General features: G+C 34.4%; 1 long non-coding RNA gene across 1 annotated transcript; it reads right to left on the bottom strand.

The window, feature by feature from the left end:
* On the bottom strand, positions 1-1,602 carry LOC129250007 (uncharacterized). The gene is made up of 7 exons (XR_008582784.1): positions 1,541-1,602; positions 1,420-1,469; positions 909-994; positions 624-831; positions 352-554; positions 142-295; positions 1-81 (listed from the first exon to the last, which is right to left on the bottom strand). It is a non-coding gene; the product is annotated as an uncharacterized LOC129250007 (long non-coding RNA).
* Between the last annotated feature and the right edge of the window lie 5,992 nt (positions 1,603-7,594).

Raw genomic sequence — 7,594 nt, 5'->3', positions numbered from 1 at the left:
GGTTGCATCTATTGTGGCTTAAACTAACATATTTTCTAATAGCGCCTTGGATATCTTCTTTTGCTTTTTCTGAAAAGAGGTCTAATAAATGAAATAATTGTTAGCAACTCTTAGGTACTCGCCTTTTTGCTATGTACTTACCAAATATAAGTTCAACCGTCTTAAGTCTAAGAAATGGAATCTTGCCTGCTCTTCCTTCTAAGATAAAGCTGTACATAGCGTCATCTGTGAAAAGGTAACGCATAACCCCGTTAACCGTTCCTTTCCTGCCTTTTGATCTTGCCAGAATCCTAATCTACATATGGAAGAAAGTGTTATTAAATTATACTAGCATTTATTTTATTATGTTACCATGGCGTCGGCGTAAGCTTTGTTTTTCAACTTGGCTTCAATAGCCTTTACTTGCTCCACCGATAATATGGGAATCATAGCAGCAAGTTCCATGGACTCCTCGCTTTCCGCGGTGATGCGACTAACAGAATGTGGAACCCTCTCAGCACTTTGCATTCGTGCAACAGCTTACTTTGCGCTTGCACCTCACCACGTTCCGGCATCTAAAATGGGAAATTTCGATGTTACAAACGAAATATATAGTACATATGGTGAAATTCTCTTATTATCACTTGGCTAACAACGCCCAGTTGACGGGTGTCGATGCTGTCCAGTTTCGCCAATATTTGGTTGTGGCATTTCTGGATAGCGTTTAATTATTATTGCCGCGTGTCTGCCTTTACATGGCTACACATGTTTGGGAAGATGAAGGCTTTTTTGGTGAATGGCGCTCGTCATGGGGACATTCCACCCCAAATTAACGCTTTCGAATTTTTATTTCTGAAATAAAATAAGAATATATTAAACCTAAATAAAAGTATATAAAATGATTACCCTAAAAGTACATAAAACTGTACCGTCATTTTCTTGCCACTGACTTAATTCCACTTCTGAACATATTTCGCTGAATATATCCTGATCCGACTCCATTTAATATTATTATCTTAAAAAATCGTTAAAAAGGTGATGTAGTATAGGTAAGAGTAAGTATTTTCCTAGAAAAGGAATACAAAAATATTTATAACTAATGTGTTCTATATTTACATCTACTTCAATTTCATTTAATACACAACTTAATAAAATGGTTAATAGTACTCTACTGGTACTAGGCATATCTTCATTAGAACAATCTACTCTATTACTATTACTGCTATTGGTATCAACTTCCATTTGATGAGCAAGTTCGTTCAGTTTTCTATGTTTTGCAACTGACGCTTAAACATACGTAAACGCTTGCTAATAAAATTGAAAAGAGTTTTTTTATTTATACTCATAATTTTAACTAAAATATTGTACGCTAAATTTGAGTTAGTACTTAACTACTTAAAATAATGTTACTAATTTACAATGCCTTATTTAGAATTACACCTTAATTTTGATTGTAGACAAATTGCCGCTTTTATCTCGTGTATGATCTTCTGAAAAAAAGAAAATTTTTGTTAGTTGTATTTAACTACTTAAGTTCATGTTAGTAATTTACAATATTTACCTTATTTAGAGTTCAACTTATATTTTCATTGATGACAAATTGCTGCTTTTATTTCATGTATATTATAATCTTCTGTAAAAAAGAAAATTTTATAATAGTTATTTCTATGTTATTATTTCGTTATTATTATTATTTTTATATTATTATATTTATTATTTTTACTTTTTATGAAAATATTATTTTATCGCAATTTTAAATATTTTGAACAAAATATCACAATTTATGCAGAGCAGCCACAAAACTGCAACTTCACACGTTGTTGTTGTTTTTGTTGTATCCAGTCCTTGTTGTGTGACAGTCCTTGGCCGGATATAAATCCGGCAACGCAGAACGTTAAAAATGCTTATTTTGCCTAAACACAAACACCGAAAGGAAATATTATTCACTTATAAGCATTCTTTATGGATTGAACATTTTACTGAAACAACGATAAAATCACATTTGGTTAGAATTTGGATATACATACATACCTGATTCACATACGATTTATTCACAATTCACTTTCACTTATCTCACTGCGACAATATTTTAAATAATGATACGGAAAGCACAGCCGCCTTTCACAAGGAAAATTTTTACAATCATGGATAACTAGATTCGCTTTTTGTTTGAAAGCGCGCCTAGAAATTTCTTTCAATACTTATTAGTATTGCCAATTCCTGGGAACAGCTGATAGTCGAAATGGCGTGCTACCAGAAATAGAGCACCAAAAATAATAGACGAAAACAGTTCGTTTTTACGTTAAAGAAAGCATTTCGCGATTTAAATGTAATACATACAATTAATTGTTTTAAAATATTACATAACATGTTTTTGGGGTTAAAATATACTTTTTACGAAAGCACTGTCAAATTCAATCACACTTTCCTGAATACATTTTGAATAAATGTAATTCTATTGAAAATTGGGTGTTGGTTTTTGTATGTAAATATGTACATATATATTTTATGGTTTAAAATCATAGGTAAATGCATTAAATTACAGAAAAAGAGTTTCACATTAATTATCTCTTCTGCTCATTCGACAATATTTTTCAATTTGTCAAAGCGAATATATTAGAGATTAATAAAATATTTGTAAATGTGTTTGAATTTTTGCCAAGAGTACTCAGAACTGTCTTGTAGGGACTGTTTTCACTTCTACTACTATAACCTTACCATCGCTACCTGGCACAATAACTGTAATGTACTCCATGACCCATTTAAGTGGTGGTAAAAGCTCGTCCTTTAATAGCACTAAGTCATTCTCCTTAAGATCTGGTAAAGCTGTATTCCACTTTGAACGTTTTTGCAGCTCCTTTAAGGGGGCAAACCGGTTTAGGAGCCCAAAATTTTTGGTGTTTTTCGAGAATTTTTTGAACAAAGAAGGAAGAATCAGAAATTGTTTACGTTTAGGGAATATTTTATTTATACTTTTAGGTACACTTTTAACTTTTTTTGAAGCTATTTTCGCGGGAGATAGTGGCGTTAGAGCGTGCTGTCCGTGGACGATCACCATCCGAGTGTGTTGCTGGTGGGAATTCCTGAAGTTGCCATTTTTCTCTGAAATCTACAGCAATTTTTTTTATTAACAACATATAAGAATATGAACCTAATTGCGGTAAAAAAAAGAGGTTGTCTGTAAAGTCGGTTTACTGACGATAGTTTAACGTGACAACGTCATAAGAAAATACTGATGTAATGGTTGCAATTTTCAAAACAAAATTTTAATTTTATTTGTTTGATAGATATTTTGTATGGATATAGAGAAGGAGGTAAATGGAATCGCAATGGAATTGGTCAAGTTACATTTACACAAACGTAAAAATTACGAAACATTTATCAAATTCATGAAAGATATGTTCAATTTCGATTGTGCATCAGACGTTAATAAGTCAACAACACGAAGAGGAACCATCATCGATTTGACTTTTTCAAGAAACATTACACTCGAAACACTCCCTTTCATATTTCCTACTTTTCTTCTCATCGTGTCCTATTCTCAACAGAGAAATTGTTCATTACCATGCACACAGGAAGAAGGCATATGCAAATACAAATATGTGAATTTATATACATATGCGCATATACATACATATTTATGTATCAAGTAGGCGAGCGCCAGATGTCGAACGTTGCCGAACGCGGGGGCCGATTGTGCTCTTTGTCGTTCCGCTTACAGTTCAAGCAATGTACATTAGCTTACATTTGCTTGCGTACAGAATAGATTCGTACATTTGATATGTCCATATGACTTGTATGCATCTTTACATATAGATTTGTTCTTTTTGTTTGCAAATTGCGTGAAATTTTATATATGCATGTTTATATGTATTGGCATAGGACATATGTATATTATATATATATATATAATTGGCACGTACATATGTACATATATTAGTCTATGAAAATTCCACCAAAGTATATGTATGTATGCATGTTTATATACATATATTAATATACAACATATCTTATAAGGTATGTGGTAAATATTACCATACATTTTTTCCTTCATATATAATAATAAATTAATAATATAAACATTAAAACAACAGGTATTATTAACAACTCGTCACTAATTATAAATTCGGAAAGGATGATGATGATACACTTGGTTTTATTTTAAATTCTTCAAGTAAATCAAATTAATAATAATCAATAAGAAGGCATATGCAAATACAAATATGTGAATTTATATATGTATGTATGTACATATGCGCATATACATACACATATATGCTCACTCAAGTAGGTGAGCAGATGTCGAACGTTGCCGAATGCGGGGGCCGATTGTGCTCTTTGTCGTTCGTTCCGCGCTTTCCTTGCAGTTCAAGCAAGGTAACGACCATGAGCAAGATAACGACGAATGAGCAAGATAACGACAATTGAGCAGGATAACGACACTTTTTTTCGTGCGTGCAGCCTGTTAAATGGAATTTTAAGACGTTATCACGTCAAAAATATTGAAAATTGCATGCTTTAAGGCGCTTGAACACAAAGTAGTTGTTTTATACCATATTTTTTCATCTATTTTGCTTAAAAAACCATATTTTAAATAGTAATATAATCCCATAACTTTTTAAACTGGAACTCCCACCAGTTGAAAAAGAGAAGTTTCGAGAAAACCGTCGTTCTAACTAACGCGCGCTACGGTGCGGAACCGACGGGCAGTCACTTACGTTAGGAATGCTCGATGAACATCGATGTTCGAAAGCAAAAACATCGATGTTTTAACTTCGATGTTGCTATACGAAAAATATCGTAACATCAATGTTAATGGAATCGATCATTGAATATCGATGTTAACTTACATCCACAGTATCAAGCGAGTAGAGCGAGTGCGCACTGCGCACGAGTTGTTCCCTTCCTTCGTTGACGTTCTTCGTCGTCTCGCTCGCGCTCACGCTCTCTGAGAGAGAACAGAAAACAGAGAGAGAGAGCCTCTTTTCTGTTCGTTTCGCTTTCGTTTGTTGTTTGTTGATAAATATTTATGTTGTGCGTGCGTTGGCTGTTATAATTTACTCATTTGATCCCATCCAGTGTCTGATCTCAAACAAGATCCTATCCAAGTTTGGAATAATGTCATCGGTTCCACTTATTCGAAATTAAAAAAAAAATACCAGTGAAATATTTGAGTACTATCGCTACATCAACGCCATCTGAAAGACTGTTTTCAAAAGCTGGCTCTACTCTTTACCAGCAAAGAAATAGATTGAAAGGTTCTTCTCTATCAAAATTACTTTTCCTTCAGTCAGTGGATAAAAAATGTTGGAATTTGTAATAATTTGATCTTCTGTTTCTTAATAAATTTCGAACGATTTTACTGTATTTATGTGAATTTTAGGTTTGTATCTTTTTGATCTTATTTGTTTTTTATATATACATTTTTAGTTTGTTTAAGCTATATTTTATTTTTTTCTGTTTACTTTAAAATTTAATTTGTTTTTTTTTTTTTAATTTTATTTATGTGATTATTAATGCAAAAATCATCGATGTTATCCAACATCGATTATTAGTTTTCGATAAATATCGAACATCGATGTCGGGCTTTCGATTATGACATCGATGTCAACATCGATGTTTTTCTAACATCGATCATCCCTAACTTAAGTGCTCATAGAATCGGGAATAATGCGAATTTCGCTTTAAAATTTTTACCACATATTCTTGAGTAGTTATACTAACGATTTATGCAATAAAAACAAATCGATTTTTTGATCGGTCTAAACCGATCTAACATAGTTGAACTGGCTGTAGTTGGTTCAGGAACGGTTAGAAGAGATCGGCCGATAAGAAAATGCATTATTGTATAAGCGAACGAAGTTCATTAGGGTCACTGGATATTGAAGTTAATGGCCGATTATTTACTATGACCTCAGCTTGGCAAACGATAGTGTGAAGTTCGTCGTGTAATATCACGTTGCAGCCAATAGCGCGGCGCAAATGACATTTAGCAAGTTTCACAACGCCCTCGCACAAACCTCCAAAGTGCTGTGACCTTGGAGGAACAAATTTCCATTCGATCCCCTCGTTTCTAAAAAATTCTTCAACGCGTTGTATATGTGCTTGTGTTACGAATGACTGAAGAAGTTTTCGTAACTCCTGATAAGCTCCAATGAAGTTTGTTCCGTTGTCTGAGACAATAACGCGACACTTTCCACGTCTAGCTATGAGGCGCTTGAGTGTCCCGATGAATGCAACGGTCGACAGGCCAGGAGCGATTTCAAAGAGCACAGCCTTTGTAGTAAAACAGACGAAAACTGAAATGTTCACCTTTATTGGTGAACGACCTCCATTTTTTTTGAGTTACTAATAAGAGAGAGGAGTTACTCTTGCGAGAGGACTGTCCTACCCACCTGACATTGTAGTCGCCAAGTCATGTATCGTACTCAAAGGAAGAGAAGGAGATCGTCGTTCTCTTCCGTCGGGGAGTGGGCACAAATAAGCGAGATACTTCTGGATCCTGATGCGGATTATTGCGAGAACACTGGAATGAAAGAATGTAGAGACTGTGCGAAGTCTCTTTCCAATACAAATCTCGCACCGAATTCGCACTCCTTTCACGGTAGCTGTAGTAAACGTCGAAGGGTTGGACCTGTCTTCTTACCTTGCCCCGTCCACGATATGGCGTTGATGCCAGCCTTTACTCTTACGAGGACATCAATCAGCCAGGCAATAGCACCTCCCCCATAATGAACTTAACATTCGAGGTGCATGTCCTCAAATCGTGGTTCTTAGTTCGTTTACGGTCATCATTATCAGAGTAAGGAGTTCTCATCAGAGGCTTTGCTTGTGTTTTCATTGGATAAGGATGTAGCGATCATGCATACGGATTTACTTAGTTGTTACTCTTTTTTTTTTGCTAATTGGGATTTTAAAAGTTAACAACAAACTATTTTTATTAGCATCATTGAGTTGCTCAGTACTCTTTGCGAAATAGCTGACAGTCCTGATTCGGCTAAAATTACTTTTATTGGGAACGTAGGGAAAACGCAGAGACTTCTCTTGGCCGCAGCATGGTATGGTGTTTGTAGGCATTTGATATGTGTGCTGGCACAGTGTCCGTATATTGTGAGTTCGAAATCGAGTTTTGTCCAAGTTTTGAAAGTGTTATGGCTTTTGTTATTGTTATTGGCTAGAGTTCCTATATGTACTAGACAATGTTTAGATTAGAGGTATTTTATCATATTAGGCCTAGAGAATGAGGTTAGTCTAACATATTCAAATAATCTTTGAAAGAAGTATATATCTCTTATCTTAATATGTTGTAATACCTTATATCTTTAAACTATTAGTATTAGGGACAGGAGAGTTAAAAAGGAAAATATCAAGGAAAACGCACTTATATTTACTGATGATATGCAAAGATATGCTTCTGTTAACAGACAGATTAGCTCAGGACATGTTTAACCAAGTGCTTAAGCGCACCAAAATGTTAGAGAACGCAGTTTTTATTGAAGTTAGGCATATGAAGAAATAATTTAGCTAACTACGTTGAACGCAATCGTAAATAGGATAACTTGTAACGGCAACCCTTAGGGGATACTATTGAAAAGGAGAAGCATATTTAATTTCT

Source organism: Anastrepha obliqua, chromosome 6 (assembly GCF_027943255.1).
Source record: "Anastrepha obliqua isolate idAnaObli1 chromosome 6, idAnaObli1_1.0, whole genome shotgun sequence".
NCBI classification, from domain to species: domain Eukaryota; kingdom Metazoa; phylum Arthropoda; class Insecta; order Diptera; family Tephritidae; genus Anastrepha; species Anastrepha obliqua.
The sequence above is the reverse complement of the archived record's forward strand: the minus strand, read 5'-3'. Positions and strand labels throughout refer to the sequence as shown.